General features: G+C 38.1%; 2 long non-coding RNA genes across 2 annotated transcripts in view; both read right to left on the reverse strand.

Moving 5' to 3' along the window:
• LOC147654646 (uncharacterized) overlaps positions 1-17,725 on the reverse strand; it is an 837,032-nt gene that overhangs the window by 475,991 nt on the left and 343,316 nt on the right. The gene's annotated exons all lie outside the window — the stretch shown is intronic.
• Positions 931-6,342, reverse strand: LOC147654650 (uncharacterized). Its single transcript, XR_015282793.1, has 2 exons — positions 6,197-6,342; positions 931-3,969 (listed from the first exon to the last, which is right to left on the reverse strand). It is a non-coding gene; the product is annotated as an uncharacterized LOC147654650 (long non-coding RNA).

Raw genomic sequence — 17,725 nt, forward strand, 5'->3', positions numbered from 1 at the left:
TGTCCATCTGTTAGTAAACTAGTGATCATACCATATCCACAATGGTCTAGCAAACTAACAGCCAAAAAATTTATTGTACACTCCCACTGCTCAATAAACATTTAGGGCTGGTTTTTTTGGTTGTTTTTTTTTTTTTTTTTTGTCTACAGCAAGACCATTTTAAGTGATGAAGTGAAGTTTTCCCACTTTAAAATGTCTTTAAACTGTCTAAGTCTTACAAAAATATCTTACTGAAAAATGTTCCCTGTCCTTACATGTTCTGGTGGGCACACAGCAAACCAGTTCTTTTGCCTCAGTAGGAGAATCTTGGTCTGAATTTTGTTCATAGTATTTAACGTTCAGTGCAAGAGTTTGTGGAGGTAACAGTCTTCCACAAAAGTGTCCTTAGCTAGAAATGTGTTCTAGTGTTCTTGCCTAACTTATTGGAACACAAGTTAAATAGCTGCACTACCAGTTTCAGCAGATTGAAGATTGCCTGATTGGCAAACACATGCCAAGGCCATTTCATTACTTGCCACATGTAAGCCAGCTAGATCTAAAGCTAACTAGGACACAGTATCCAAGCTGAAATCATGATCACAATATATGCAAGCCCCTCGAGGCTTTATCTCGTCATTTCAAAAAATTTTACACCAGTAAAGAAATGGGAACAGAGACTGATGGTACTTCAGTTTTCTGAGGTTTCAGCATCTCCTACTGGTTTCACCAGATCTCTGTTTGCAAATGTACAAAGCTGAAGTCTCAGATTTAGATGTGTTTACATTTGCTGTACTTTATACAGCACAGGCCCTGCACTGACCCACCGTGCAAGGAGATGAACACAAACATGTAGAGTTGTACAGCCGAAATGCCACCATGAGAATCAGTTTCTACTCCTTCATATTATGAACCTGAATTTCACAAAACTAGAAATGAAGCAACAACTTTCAATGGAGTGCAAAGAGCAATATTTATTAAAATTACATACTTGGTATACTTTTGTTTGACTCTCCATTTATCAATGTTTCTAGAAAATGCATGAAATATATAATAGTATAAGCCTTGTATTGCAACACACAGAGAGTCTTCTTCTTGGAATGGTTATAATGATTTACTAGTTTAAGTTTGGTGCAATAAAAATTCATTTGGATCAGCAGAACTATAATTCAACTGTCATTGGCTGGTTGGTAAACACAATCCCATACAAATTAAAATGTCTTCCTTGCCTGGCCCAAGAATGTGAACAATCATTCTGGAAAACAAAAAATTTACTCTACAGTACCAATCCAGAATGACTTGGTAATAACATAACCTCTGATTTTTGAAACAACACTGAAAATTGTAACAAATTCAGAAAGATTACTTCATAGATATGTATAGCCTATCAACCCTCCTTTGTGAGAGTCATTTCAGAAGCCTTCAGCTAAGTCAGGTGTGTACTGCAGTACATACTACAGATAAAGCTGGTCACACACAGCACAGTCTTTATCACAGAATCATAGAGCTGCTTGGCTTGGACCTCAAAGGTCATGGGCATGATGCCTTTTACTAGACCTGGTTGCTCAAAGCCCTATCCAACATGGTCTTGAGCACTTGCAGGGCACTTCCAGCGACGGGGCGTCCACAGCTTCTCTGGGCAACCTCAGTATCTTCTAAATAAAGGATTCCTCCCTAATACATAATGTAAACTCTTTCTTTTATAAACCCATTATATCTTGTTCTGCCACATTTCCCCCACTCTGGGGCTATCTGAGCCAGGACAAGACAGCTGCCATTCAAGTGTAACACAAGCCCGCAGAGTCTTCCTACCTGCTGACAACAACCACCCACCTAGAAGAGGGAAGGCAGAATCCTTGGACATCTCATGATGCACTTTGCAACAAAATTGCTGTTGTTTTAAATGTTATATCATGACCTTCCAAATGGTATCTATTTTTAGGGAAGTGCTTCGTTGTATTAATTTATAGAAACAGGAGACTAGAAGGAACCTGCGTCATCATGTCTAATCCCCTGCTGTTACAAGCAGCCACGTCACATAATCCTTTTAATAAACTGAAGTGTACTTGGATACCATGGTGATGAATACTTCATAAATATGGATATTTGTAGCTGAGCAGAAAATAAAATGATAAAAAAGTGCACTGGAAGAACAGAAGGATTATGAGTGATAAAGGTGAGTATAGCACAGTCCTAAGGATCTAATGGTCTTGGTTTTTTTCACAAGAGACTAATGAAAACTTTGCTGAAACCTTCACACCACTGAAGTAAGAGAGATGCCAACTATAAAAGGGGTCAATTTCACATAGGACTTACGAGAAATACAATAATGGAAGAAAGAAAATAAGGATAGTAAAGAACAAAAATAAAGGCTGCTGTCAATATAGAAAACTTACTCCATTCTTCACAGTGCACAATGCAATGGTAATAGCTCAAAAGAGCAAAACCACAGCAATTTAGATTTATCCTGAGGTTATTTAATCAGGCAAGTTTATGGAAGAAAAAATAATTTCCTTACTTTTGTACCAATCAGAAAACCAGGGACTCAAACCAGACTTAATTTAACATTCTTAATCACAATGATTAATTTTATGAATTGTGCACCTCTAGTTTATTTTCCTATGCTTGGCTTTCCTGCACTTCCAGACTAGTTCTAGAAGATAACTCCTTTTTTAATGAAGGAATTCTGGTGGAGTATATAACCATTTAAATTTTTCTTTCAGTAGTGTTGATCAGTTTCAGCACAAAACTGAAATCCTCTCCCATATATCCTTGATTCAATCTCCTTCCATGTAGATTAAACCTTTATTTAGAAGCCACACCTTTATCACACAAGCTGCCAAAAAAAAGAATTAAATTTCCTAAGGTACATCTTCTATTTACAGCCAGAGGGAGAAGTAATGAAATTTAATGAAAGCTGTAGCCCTAAAGAAAAGCTCAGGGAACCTCTACCCCTATCCTGCTGAAGATGAAGTTATGGCTTGTACACAGTAAGTAACATTCAAACCCTTGGCAACCCCATTGTCTCCAAAGGACTTACAACAGAAATATATTTGGCATACTTTTTATTCCAGACAGAGGAATGGGGAGTAAAGAACTAATCATTTTCATTCTTGCAAGTTCACAAAAGGAAGAATTGGAACAAAAGTTACAACAGATATGATTATAATAGAGTAAAAATAATGCATTTCTTTCCCACTCTATTTCTTAAAAAATATTAAATACATGTTTAGGTAAAAAAAAATAAGCTATTCTAGGCTATTTGCGATTTTCTAGGAATCCTTAGGAGGAAAAATTAAAGCAATTAGTATGGGGATAAAACTATCTCTCAACTTCCTATCCAGCACAAATTTCTGTTGAAAACAAAGAAAGCAAAATAAATATAAGTTTTATCAGATAGAATACCTTCTCTGTTGAGCTACAAAAAATAAGTATACATTCCCTTGAGAATTTAAAGGGATCATTTTGGTGACTCTCCCATAGAGACAGGTTTTTTAAAGCCATTAACTGCAAAAACTCCTTTAGCTGGTTGGCCTATGAAAGGAAGTTTTGAAGGTTCAGAAGGGAATATATTTCCTTTATAAGGGAATTCGCAGTATGGTCACAATACAACAATTAATATTTTTTTAAAATCTACTTTTATGAAATAAAGTTATTTGAGTAGGAAAGGACAAATATTTCAAGTTCAAACACTGGTGGATTTTCCAATGAGAATTTTTGTTGCAGAAGTTGCTTCCTAGTTTAGGAGAGAATCAGTTTAGTTCAGTTGAGTCTTCTGAAAACATTAAAATATTGGCAAAAAATTTGTAATGGCTCAGTGTTACTATGATGTCTTATTGTTTGCACACCTGTGGCTTGCCCATATGTCCTCCTTCTCTTGGGAAGTCCACAATCAGGGTACAGCCTCTGCTACATGAGACAATCAGAGGCTTCTGTGAGGTGAGGCTTTCTCTGTCAGTTCAGATGTAGATGTAGCAGAAAAACCTTTACTCCCTGTCAAGAAGGGTCAATAAAAAAAATAAAATGTCTGACAGGTTTTAAATTTTAAAACATATTTGAATTTGCCAGGTCCTTTGCAGCAAAATCCAACAGTCTGGACAGAGTATTGAGACTTCACTGCATTATAATGTGATGGCTGTGAACACTCTCATCACTAAATGGGACCTGGACTCAAGGGTACTGGAGCTTAAAGCACATTCTTAGCCAAAAAACTGGGACAAGCTAGCGAGATGGACTCCGTGGCTCCTACTATGTTAAAAAACTAATGTCATATGTTGACCTTGGCTGGGCAACAGGTGCCCAACAAATCTGCTCCATCACTGCCCTCCTCGAATGGGCAGGGTAAAGGAATACAATGAAAAAATTAGTCAAGGCAAGGACAGGGAGAGATAGCTCAGCACCCACTGTCATGGGAAAAACAAACTTGACATTGGAAAATTAAAGAGAAAAAAATCCAAATCTTTAAAATACCTTTCCCCCAGCCCTCCCTTCTTCCTGGGCTTAAATTTACCCATTATTTTCTCCATCTTCTCCTCCCCAGTTGAACAAGACAATGGGGAATGGGAACCCTGGAGTGTAGGAGTCCCCAGTAATCACTGCATAGAATTAGTCCAGTGTCCCACATTCCTCTGATTGCACACAAAAGGCATTCCTTGTGTTTTGATTAAAGTCTTCTCTGTTCTTTAAGGCCATTTTTATGCTATTGTCATGCATTTATACAATTAAGTCTAATTTATACTATTAGACCTAATTACTTAATTGTTGTAGCGTACATGATGAAATAATGAGAATGTGCAATTAAGATGTGCAATTACATAATTACAATGTGTAATGACATTAGGTATAAATATCCTAAAATGTTATGGGGAAAATATACTGTTGAAATAGAAGAATTTTTTTAGGTAATGCATCGGTTTTAAAAAAACCAGACAAAACTATGAAATCATTCCTCAAAACTTAGGAATTTTCTCCTTATTTTTAAGACCTCACTTAAGACACTGCCCATTTTTAGCAGGAAAATTTATGTTCAATACAATCAAAAAGGATAGGAAACTCTATGGAAAAAAATTATATAAACTGGAATAACTGAAGGTTATCTTTATTTGCTATATTTTAGAACATCAGGCTCCAATTTCTGTATGTCTTTTCTTATAATCTGGAGCAAAACTGTAACTCTTATATACAAACCACATATCATCTTGAGAATTTCGTGTGGCTGGAGCTACATGGAGCCAATAACCTAACATGGTAATAAATTAAATAACTAATTCCACCCTTGCTGTGAAACCTGGTAACAGCTTCTCTCAAAAATATACAAGCATAAAATTATCATGCCCTCAGGAACCTCCTAAAGTATCTTTTTGATCTTCCCAAGCTTTGGGACTTCCCCACTGCCTCCTTTTACCCTGCCCCTAAGAAATCCCATAGCTGCCCCCCAGGACCTCCTATAGATCCCCAGGAACACTTTCTACTGCATTCTCAATGGTGTGTCACCAAAGTGAGATTTCTCACTTGGAAGCTGATTTAAATCAGTAAGCATTTTAAACCTAAATAGGGAAGGGTGAGATGGATTCCACTGTACCTGGGACCACTTCATTGCTGTGGGTGACATACAAGCATCCCAGACTGACCCTGAGCTCCTAATGGAGCTGGCAAGTAGAGCAGCAAGAATTTTATAAGTAAAATGAGCACTAGTGATTAGAATTTTTCTTTTCTTCAGACAAAACATTTTGACAAAAGGTTTTGACTAGCTAAATTTGAACTTCCCAAACACTTACTTTGGCAATATTCCCACTCTAAAAATTCAAAACAAAAAATAATTTTCACCTGTCAGTTCAGAATGTTACTTCATGTTTATTTAAAAAGCCTTTCATTATAATATATCAGTACTGAAATCTTTTTACTGCCTTCTCTGGGAACTTTTATATTCAGGTATCTTTCTGCTACCCTTTAATTTCAGTAGAAGAAGGAACAGAAGGGAAAATAAAAGTTTGGTCAAGTTTTCATGGCTAAAATAGTGATGTTAAAATAGACTGAATGCTGTATGTTGATTTCTACCATCAGTTTCTGAAGTATAATATCTGAAGTGTATTTGAATTGATAGAAATGTAGACATTATTTGTGCAGGAGGAATACAAAGAAGAATCCCAAACATCTTGAAGTGGGTGGCCAGGAAGGGATAAAAGGATCAATGGAAGTGGGAGGCTGGGGGATACTTTACCTGCAGTCCCAATTTTTAGATCTCCAACCCCAAGATACGGGAAACCCATGCCACACCGGAAGCAGAGCTGCCAGAGTTACAGAGGTGCATTTCACTCCCTCCCAGCTGGGTGGTCTCTGTGGAGATGTTGCACAGGTAATTAGGTTGGTAATTTGGACCTCACAGCATCTGTCATTTGCAGTTGTTCCTGAGGCAATAAAGCTTCTTGTGACATACCAGCAAATGCAACACCTACACGGTAATGATATCCCAACTGGCCATATGCCTTGAAGCTTGAGATTTGTAGGCTTTGAAATTTTGTTCTGAGCAACACAACTTTAGATGCGGCTCTTACAATTTTTCCATAATGTACTTTTCTTTCAAAAAGTAATTCTATTTCAAAACAAGTTATAAAGTAATATAATTTTCCCTTATTAAAGAGTTCTCAGATAATAGCACATTATACTTAGGCTTCCCAAAATGTTCTTTGTCATTTCTGAATATTTGAACTTCAGCAACTTTCCAATGTTTCTGTAACAAATGTGCACTTCAGGTTTAAAAGATGATCTGCCTTATGCTAGTTCAAACTTGGCTTGTCTGATGCTTCTTCCTTCTTTGTGTGGCTGCCCATCTTAATATCAGATACATATAAATGTAACACTCCCTCAACCTTTTAAAAGTAAATTTAAACACTTTTCATGATGGAGATTATGCTGGCAGAATAGCTATAAAAATGGGATCCAAACAGGAAATATATGGTTGCCAAATTTTTTCTTTCTTTTTTTTTTCATTTCCTGAGACAAATCCTTATAAAAAAAGGACATGAGGAAGAAATGTTTATTTCGTGTTGTTTTCTTGAAAATCCTAGAAACACTAACAGTAATAAAGACATTTTTGCTCTTGACATTTAAAGAAAGACTTTTTAGATCTGTCAATGTTTTCAAATGATAAAGTGACTTTGTGTGTCAGATGACCAGAAATAGTCTCATGGGATACGTTTGAATTTCATTTAATTAGATTATCTTGATACGTCTTTCTCTCTTTGTTTTTTTCGCCATTTATGATAACATTTTTATAAAATGAAAGTTAAAATGAAAAATAGTTTTAGCCCAAGAAATGTATTGGCAAACATAATTACTACCTCAAATGTGATAGAGCTGTATAAATCACCTGTTCATAAATCCTGCATTGTAATGCTGTAAAATCTATCACTGGTTTTTATTACTACTTGTCTATTGTACAGTCTTTCACTTGATATGAGGCTTGTGGAATTGCAAAAAATATATCAGCAGTAAAGCACTGTTCATGAAACCTGGCAGGGTATGTAAAAGTTAACTGCATTGTGTATTTTACCCTGTAGTTGGTTTGCAACAAAGCCAATCATGCTCTGAATACTGTGATGGAAAAGAATACCTCTTCCATCCAATTAACTATTATACACATGCCTGGAACCATATGGACTGCGCCCTGGAAAGCAATCACACTGCTCCCAAAGAGATAAGATAATGCTGGAGGATTTAGCTGGTCCTATGTTTATACAGAGAGTTCATATATTCTGAGTTCTTGGGGCTGCTCTGGCCTGGTTTTCACCCCTGAACTGAGCCCACTGTCAAAACCTAGCAGGTCACTGTGTTTTACATGTTTCCTGTTGAGCACCTTTGAAAGAAAGTCTGAAAATTGAGTTAAAAATTTGTTCCTAGAGATGGTTCAGTTAGTTAGAATTACTATGTAAGTGGCCCACTTGAGCTTTTAAACAAGACCTGAAACACTCATACGCAGAATTCACTGTTCACAAAAGAAGATGAAAGACAAAAATTTATTTTCTTGCTTGTTTTTAAAGAGACATACCAACATACAAACAAAATTTGCCCCTTGAATATCAGCCTCGTTTAGTGTGGACACAGCCAGGACAACTGACCCCAAGTGATGAAAGGGATATCTCATTCTATTTGTTATGCTCAGGATATAAAGGCAGGGTGGAGAAGAAGGAAGGGTGGGCACGTTTAAAGCTGTGGTGTTCTTTCTTTCTGAGTCACCAATACACATAATGGAACCCTGCTTTACTGGGAATGGCTGAACCATGGAAAGTGGTGAATTAACTCCTTGTTTTGCACAGCTTGTGTGAGCAGCTTTTGCTTTCCCTATTAAATGTGGGTTTTTTTATCTCAAACCAGAAGTTGTCTCACTTTTACCCTTCTGATTCTCTTCCCCATGCCACTGGGAACAGACAAGAAGTGAACAAGTGTCTGCATGGGGCTGAGCTGCCAGCTGCAGTAAAACCTTCAGCTCTGGGGCTGGGCATTCACAGATACTGTCCATCTTAAATCCCGCTAGATCAAAAATGCTGCAGCACTGCTGTCCCCCCTGATCACAGGCACACTTTATCAAACACATCCTCTTATTAGAACTTATCAAGTCAGCTACTTGGAGGAGCTGGTCCAGACAAGATGAAATCCAGCACAAGAAAGTTCTTTACATTCCCTTTAGTCTGATAGTGGTAGAGTCAGCATAGTGACGCTGGGAACATAGGACTGACACTTTCATTTTAAGACACTTGTGAGACAGAAGAGTAAGGTAAAGAGACTCTAAGGCCTTAAGAGACTTGTGTAACTTTTGGAGCCTCTGATGGCAGGGAGTTCTTTTAAATGCTGATCAACATTTGACAGTACCAGCAGTCTGTGGAAACATTGGAGGCTTGGGCTGTTATTTAACATTTACAAATTAATACTGCACTCAAGATAATGAATAGCTTGAGCACACATGCTTTCACACACCACCTGTCCATTCCCCTCTCACTTCTGTTGTTTCTTCTCACTCAGAAGATAGCTTGCTAATTGCTATGCTTGTAATGTAATATGACATGGCCACAGGGAATGGAGAAATGGGTGGGGAGGTGGTGAGAGAGACACAGAGAAAGAACTTGTGCTTTGAGTAACTACTTCCTCTTGTCTCTGGTGGTGAGAGTTTATTGTTCTAACCCCTTGGCCATCTCTTAAAATATATGAAAGGGCAATAACAACAGTTCTTAGGCACTGCTGTGGCAGACCTGTGATATACAGCTATACACCACTCTCAGTTTCATCAGACAACTGCTCCCTTCGCTGGCATTCACAACTGAAACAACCAAATGTGTCTATTAGCACCCATCAGATGAGAACTTAATCAGTAACCAGTGAGACACACTTGTTATAAAATGGGATAAGTGTTCTGGATAACAACTTATTTCTTAAGTTTCCATCATCAGAAGGAAGAAATTGTCTAAACTCAGGCTTTTGCAAAAAGACACAGTAGCCAGATGGAAGATAATGTGGTATCAATTAGGATCTTTTAAATACACAGTGTGCTTTCTGGAAAACCACAAAATTTCTAGGGAAATTTATAAGTATGGACTTTCAAGGAATGCATATTCTAAACGGTAATGCTGTATGTGACATTTATTTTCAAAAGAAAGAAAATTAATGTTTCTGCTTCATTGATATTAATGAAGACAAACCCTTCTTTTACTTTCAGACTGAAACATTTTTCATTACAATACTGCCATTTCCATGATCTGATGCTTTTCTTTCAATCTTAACAGTGAAAAAGTATTCAACATAAAAAATATTAAGTAATTTGTAAGCTATTTGATCAGGAAATATCCCCAGGCAAGAGTATTTGTTTTGGGATGATGTTCTGTTACGAGAACACTTCAATCTCTGTCACAAGAAGATATTTCCATCTCAAAACATCTGTGTAAATCAAAATATCTAATTTACATCAGAGATAAGTTTACATAACTTTTATTTTGTCAGCTGGGACATAAGCATTTTTCCAATTGCAGAAAACAGAACATAGGCAGTATCCAAATAAAAAGGTACCCTGAGCACACTCTGTGAGTTAACCATGACCTCCATTATATGATTGCCATATTAAATGGGTGGTACTTTTATTTATTGCCCCACGTGTTCCCTGTACAGCCTTAACTCAGTACTTAGAGCCCTCCCTGACCCACACACTGAGTGTAATAGGAGGGGATACCTTTTAACACATCTCAGGAATACTTAACACGAGCATTTACTTGAACACAAAACTCACACTTTCTGGCATTGAACCAAGCTAAAGCTCTAGTAATGTGTATATAAACCAAAATAGATGCCTTCTGTATATGCTGCATAGGTATTACACACATGAGTTACAACTAGAAAAAACAATAGAAAAATTTAAGGTTTCTGTGTGAATGCTATTTTTCTTTGCAAGCTGGATTTCATTTCATATGGGTACTGAATAGCAAATCCTGCTGAGGCTACTAAAATCAGGTAGTCTCTCTGTTATATCTGTAATTACATATTTGGATCCTGATTTTTTCCTGTATGGAGATATTGTTTCCCCCTACAATAAAAAGGACAGTTAGTAGAGTTTTCCTTTTCTGTCTCCATGTGAATATCTGCTGGCACTCCAAAACCATTAACATGGGAACATATTTCCTGTACTTTTACAGGAGACTGGAGACCAGAAAGATCAGTATTACAGTTTTATGCTGCTGTTTGCTTTACCACTCGTGTACTAACCCAATTAAGATAGTAAATGTCAATTTGTCCTTCACACAGTGTACCTATGTTCTTTGGAAAAATTTTTCAAAGAAATGTTCAATTTTTATATTCAAAGTTCTCAAAGTTTTGAGATTAGTTTTTACAAACTATGTAAGAAATGGTAACAAGCAGAAAACCTCAAGCTTGGTGCATTTATTTGTGTTTCTCTGTGATACTTTCTCACTCAAATAAATGAATTAATCTATCTCCATAATACCCTTGTGAATTAAACACTCCCATTTCCATTTTTCTCTGTACTGATGGAGATGTTTGAAGCTTTTACTCTTGGCTTGGGAGAGTAGGGGGAGGTATTCATTTGCTGAGTGGATTTCAATTTCTGTATAAGGCAGTTGGAGAGCAACCTATATTTTAACGCAAAGGAAAGCCCAGGGAAATGTACCATACTTAAATTGCAATATATCAAAGCTGACAGTAAGCAGGCTCCATTCATTCTCCACCATCTCCTTGTTCTGTTTTACACCCCTCTTACATATCCTTCAGTTTTAATTCTTTTTTTCACTTATTCTCTATGCTGCTCAAAATATTCTAGGCATTTTTGGAGACAACCCTTGACCTGAACAGCATAATGCAATAATAACTGTGTAGTTCCAGAATGCCATTTTTCCTTCTTTTATAGCCCTATTACTGTTCTATCTGAGCAGCTCTGAATTTAATGCATTTCTCCTCATCTCCCTGTGCCCCAGGGAAGGACCACCATCTCCACTGTACAGATAGGAAACCGAATAGATCTATTTGTACACTGTACATGTGTACACTGAGTAGAGCTCTCAAGCCAGTTTTTCTAGACTTTGGTCTCATTCTGACATGATCCATTTCAAAGCGCTGCAGGGCCCTGCCACTGACACCCATTCCCTCTGCCTTAGCAGCAATTCTGTGTCATTCTCAGATAATTTTTATAGGACTCCTCACGCCACCTAAAGTGTCTAAAGAACATGAATGCTCAGAGAAAAGTTAATTTGTGGTTGCTCTCTTAAATAACTGGATTAAGCCACAAGCATCCTGCAGCTGCTTAGGCTCTGAGTAAGGTAAGAGAGTCAGATTCTAGCTCCCACAGACAGTGTCTGTCCCCAGAGGTAATGGACATATTCTTGGTGAATTATCTACCTATTCATCTATCTATCTATCTATCTATCTATCTATCTATCTATCTATCTATCTATCTATCTACCTACCTATCTATCTATCTATCTATCTATCTATCTATCTATCTATCTATCTATCTATCTATCTATCTATTTCCTTTGAAGGCTGAACATAAATTACTTGGGAAGTCGCTGGATGAAAAATAGCAGGTGATTTCAAAGCCTGCCCTACAAGACCCAGGTATACCAAGTCAATGAACTATCCCCATCTCAAGTCTGTAGGACACCCAAACACAGGGATCAATTCTGCACAGCTGTAATACTTAAAGCTATTTGCACAGGCCACCTCTCTTTCCCTCTTCTCCCTTAGGCAGTAACACCTTTGGTCATGCACAGCACAGCCACAAAACTGAGGCATTCACAATCCATGGAACAGCTGCCTTTTGAATTTCTCCTCCCTAAGTATATTCCTCTGCCACTGGAGTCTGAAAATGTTGCTTTTGATTATAAACACCTCCTACAACCCTGCTGAGCAGATTGCCATCCTCCCTCCCAGGCTACCTCCGCAAGTACACTGGGAAATCTGCCAGCATACAGGGTTCCCCTTCCTCCTTCATTGAGAAAACTGTATTCTGAGAACATGGTACAGGTGCAACTTTCACAAGAAACAACCCCCACAGTCAGCTAAAATTGCTTTAGTTAGGATGGAGACTTCTTGAGGATTTCCCCTTATTTTCTAAAACCTTAGTAGCAATACACAAAAAAAGTTCTAAACCATTCTGTGATAAATGAACATATAATAACTCTGAGGAAAAATGGTTCTATAAAAAAGATTTCTATTAATAACATCTTACATAAGAGAATTTACCCTCTTTTACATACCATTTCCCTTTAAATTAGTGTGAAAATGAAGAAGAGAAGGATGGAGGAAACAAATAAAGTACAGAAAAAAAATATTTGTGGTTTGCTGGGATTTGTTTTTCCAAATATCATCACATTCATCATTAAAAATGCTATTTTTCAAGAAGACAGCCCTGTGTGGTCACATTCCTTTAAACTCACTAGTTGTCACATATTTTATTCTCTCATTTGTCATTCAGTCCTCTGGATTCACACTGCCAAGTCTGATAATAAAACCAATAATGTCTCCTACACTCCAGCTTTGCTGGAAGTGACTTCCATGCATGTGATTCCAGTGTCTTTCTCCCATAAAAAAGTGAAAATAATCTTTTTTCTGCTCCGCAGCTGTCTCTCCCAGGCAATATATTTAGCAGGGCAATGTGACCCACTGTCCAGATGTATCAGGGTAAGCTGAGGTTGCAGAATAAGGACAGGACTCTGACTCCTCTACAGCCAAGAACATTTTCTTGAGAAAAAAAATCAAACACAAGGAGGTCAGCTGGACAGTGTAATATCCAGAAGGGATTCAAACCTCCTGCAACAGCCTTACTTCAGCAGCAGTACTTGTAGCTAGTATTTCATATGGAGCAATAGTCTGTGCTGCAGCCCAACAATAGTTAGTTCTTCCACAGGATGGTGATCCAATGTCCAAGAGAGACCCAGAATAAAATACAACAGCAGATGACATAAAATAAGAAGTGTCAATATTGTCTAGAAGTTACACATAATACAAGAAACACAACAGGCAACTGGCACCAGCCCTCTGGACTTAAAAAATTGTTATCAGCTCTTGAAGCCACCACTTCCAGCTATTTTTTTCCACCATTTCTAGCAGTGTGCATTCATTCATAATATGGCACTATCTCTCAAGGAATAAAACTGCCCCAGTTCTCTCTGCTTCCTCCATATAAATAAATACATATATCACATTAGAGGGCTTAATCAGTTACTGCATAGCATGATATAGCACATACAACTGTGTGTTGCAGGCAGAAGACTCCTGATTCAGGGAATTTCACTTAAGTAACTGACAATTTTTAACATTCAGTTCTAATTATTGATGCTGGTATTGGAAAAAATAGAAAGCAAACAATTAAGTCAACACTTTGCCTCCCCAATCTTCAGACTCAAGCCCAATATCTCTGTTCCCACCTTCCCAGTCTCACTTTCTTATGTTTTGCCAAACCCTTCATTGAGGTGTTGGGTGGCACAGGAGCTCCAGGTCAGTGTCAATTTCTTCTGCCGTTCACTTCTTGCTGTTGTTCTTCCACTGCTCCTTGGCTCTTACTGCTCCTCTGTCCTGGTGGATGATGCTCCATCCCTTCAGGGGGGCTCCTGCCCCAGAGTGAGGGTCTCCAGCTGTGATCCCAGCACTGTTTCCCTCCACACTGCTCTCCCACTTTGTCACCCTTTTCTCCTGAAAGGTCTATTCACTTTTTCCTTCCTGTATCCACTCCCAACAGGGCATTATGCTACCAAATCCTGCTGCTGCTGCTCCATGAACAGTGCTGTGAGGTTACACCCCATTAATTGTTCCGCTTCTTATTTCTAAATATTTCACATTCCAAAAAAGGATCAGTAGCATTGGAAGTCCCATGGAAGTCAACAAGAATATTAACGTGATTAAGAGCTCTATTTTCTGTGTTCCCAAATCCTGGTTTACCTATTGCCACCATTTAAAGAAAAAGGCAGCACATTTTTTTCAGGAATTTTGTGGTTGCTAACCACACAAAAATGAAGAGTCAGAATCACAGAGGACTGGAAATGTGCAACAAAAATTTGGGATTTTCTGGTATGGTTTGCAATTAAATTCTAAACTGCTAGTGACAGTGAATAGGATCTGCTGTCATCTAATTTCCTGTTATCATAGATGTGGTGCTTAGGGATATAGATTAGTGCTGGACCTGGCAGTGTTAGGTTAATGATTGTACCCAATGACCTCAGAGGTCTTTTCCAACCTTAATGTTACAATGATTCTATTAAGTAATTCACCACCTTAATCTGCTCTGAATTTATGTGTTGCATACCGAAGTATTTATTACATCAAAATGACATGTAAGAAATGACAACTAGACAGCTCATCCTACTAAAGCATCTGCTAAAATCACATTAGTGCTTTGGTTATTAAGCCCAATGAAGATACTGCCTGGCTTTGTCTGGGGAATTTTTGAGGCTGACACTGCAGGACCAGTGACAATTTCTATCTCTGTTACTGTGGTTACAGTAAAAAAGACAGTGAACTCCTGAAAAGATAGATCTCAAACATTGACCGTCCCAGTTATGGCCTACACCCATTCTAGCTCTTGATTAATTTAGATATATATAATATTTTTTTTCAATCCTGGATCGTAATCATACTGGAAAATAAAATATTTTTTTTTTGCTTGAAAAAGGGGTTTATCTTTTTTATCAGTGATAAAAAAAAGCATTTTTCACCATTTGAAAGGCATTTTTTTCATTTCTCCGCACTAAATATATGACTAGCATAAAAATATGGCAAAAAATTTGAAAGCGATCTCTGTTTACTTAAAATTTCTCAAAAATTAAATTTGACATGGTCAAATTACATACTGTGAGGAGAGATTTCAGTATTCTTTCTGAAATAAATATGCCTGAATGGTGTTCTGCACCTGAGCTACTTTTAAGAGTCATTTACTAATAATATGTTTGTTTAAATTAACAAAGAACTTTGCATAAAGCATGAACATGAGCTAAGTATTGTTACCATTACATTTATGATACTAAAAATGAATGGAAATTTTATGGTCAGGCACAAGAATAAAGAAAAATAATCTACTATACCTTGGGCTACGGTTTCTAGAAGCCAAAACCTCTGATATTTATTTTTCATGAAGCCTTCATTTTAATAAGTAACACCACAGTGAAATATTAGATTAATTTCTACATGAAAGTAAATTGCATTCAAGCATTTGAAGGATAAAATTGAAAGTTGTCAAAAGTAGAAAACTGTCAAATTTAAGATAGGTGTATTGGTGCCCAGGCTTTGCTAGCAGGATGGTTCTGTGAGAAGCCCCCAGAAACTTCCCCCACGTCCAAGGCAGACCTGCCACTGGACAAAGCTGAGCCCATCAGCAGTGGGTAGCACCTCTGCAGTAATACAGTTAAGAAGAAGGGAAACAAAAGAAGAAGCAGGAGGTGCTTCAGGCAGCAGAGCAGAGGTTCCCCCGCAGCCTACAGTGCAGCCCATGGTGAGGCAGCTGTGCCCCCGCAGCCATCAGGGGTCCATGGTGGAGCAGAGATCCTCCTGCAGCCCAAGTAGGACCCCATGCCAGAGCAGGTGGATGCCCAAAGGCAGCGACTAGCCCATGAGAAGCCCACTCCTGGTAGGAATTGTGTCCCTGTGGGGTGGGAAGTCCATGCTGGAGCAGTTTGCTGGCAGAACTTGTGACCCCATGAGGTACAGACAGGATGTGATGAACTGACAGGAGTCCCCATTCCCCTGTGGTGCCGAGGGGGAAGAGGTTGGTAAAAGCAGGAAAAAAGTTGAGATGGGAAAGAGAGGAAGGTGGAAGTATTTTTAAGATTAAGTTTTATTTCTTATTGTCCTACTCTAACTTGATTGGCAATAAATTAATTTCCCTGAGTGGAGACTGTTTCATCCATGATAGTAATTGTGGAGCGATCTCTCCCTGCTCCTATTCCAAGCCTTTCATTACATTTTCTCTCCCTTGCCCAGCTGAGGAGGGGAGTTACAGAATGGCTTTAGTGAGCACCTGGAATTCATCCAAGGTCAACCCACCACAACAGGACAAAGAAAATATGATGAGGACTAAAGGAATACAGCGAAAAGAAAATATGTATCTGGAGTGGAACCAAATATAAAATATCAAGTCCAATCAGATGACAAAAGGAATTAGAAAAATTCTGATCCAAGACTCAACTGAAACAGGCATACTCAGAATGTTTAACACTTCACTTTGTTCAATAGTCCTGAGCAAATAACAGAAAGATCAATGTTCTGGTAAGTCCTAGCATCTGCTAAGAGATAATAACTCTCTTCAAGTGGAAGGCCCGTATGACATTCCTACTCCTCCAACTGAACACAGTTCAACAAATCTTCTGACAGGCTGAAGAAGTGTGAACCTAACACCTGTTGTGTTTAAGTACACACATGCTAGAGCTGTAACAGCCCATTAAATAGGGCTGGAGCACAAGCTCAGCTGCAGCTGGTTCCCACTTATAGGAGCACTTATCAGCTTTCAATCAGCTTTCATGCTCCCAAACACCTAGGCATAGATTTGAACACAGAATAGGCCAGAGGCCTTCAAACAGACATCTTGCTCTGTGTGGGAAGCAAGTTTAGGTATCAGGATACAAGCTGTGCCAGCTACCTACCCTGAGGACCAAAACGTTGTTCATTTTATTTACCAGGATGCATTTAGTCATGGAGTTTCAGAGCAATAGGGCATAGAAGTAAATCCATGCCCTTCTTTTGAAATCCATTGCAAATGGTTTGAAATCCATGAGACTTTTCTGTTTTGCTAAGGAGTAATACATGAAAAAATACTCAAAAGCAAAGAAAAAGGAGCACAGCTTTTTTTTTTTTTTTAACAGAAAGCTTAGAATTTACTTAGAATGTGTAACACATCCCTCAGGAACCACTTAGCTGCTTTTTCATTCATTTATGCTGATGTTTAATTCTGTGTAATGCTTTCTGAGAAGACAGAATTTTATTCAGCCTGTGCTTCAGTGAGGAAGTTCATTTAGTGGAAGAAGGGTATTTTAACCATTATTTTTAGTTGGCTTTGTATAGGAAGTACTGTCATGACACCAGGAGCTTCAGGAGAGATGCAGGTAAGGAAGACTGGTTGGTTTATATGTATTGTAAGAACAAGATTCTAATGAGTCATTTTAAGACTACCTGGACACAAAATTTGCCTCTGGATTTACACATAAGACTACCTGAGTAACTCCACTGACAAAACAGCACTTTGAGCCTGTCACATATTAACAAAGTT

Source organism: Cyanistes caeruleus, chromosome 2 (assembly GCF_971803275.1).
Source record: "Cyanistes caeruleus chromosome 2, bCyaCae1.hap1.1, whole genome shotgun sequence".
Lineage (NCBI taxonomy): Eukaryota > Metazoa > Chordata > Aves > Passeriformes > Paridae > Cyanistes > Cyanistes caeruleus.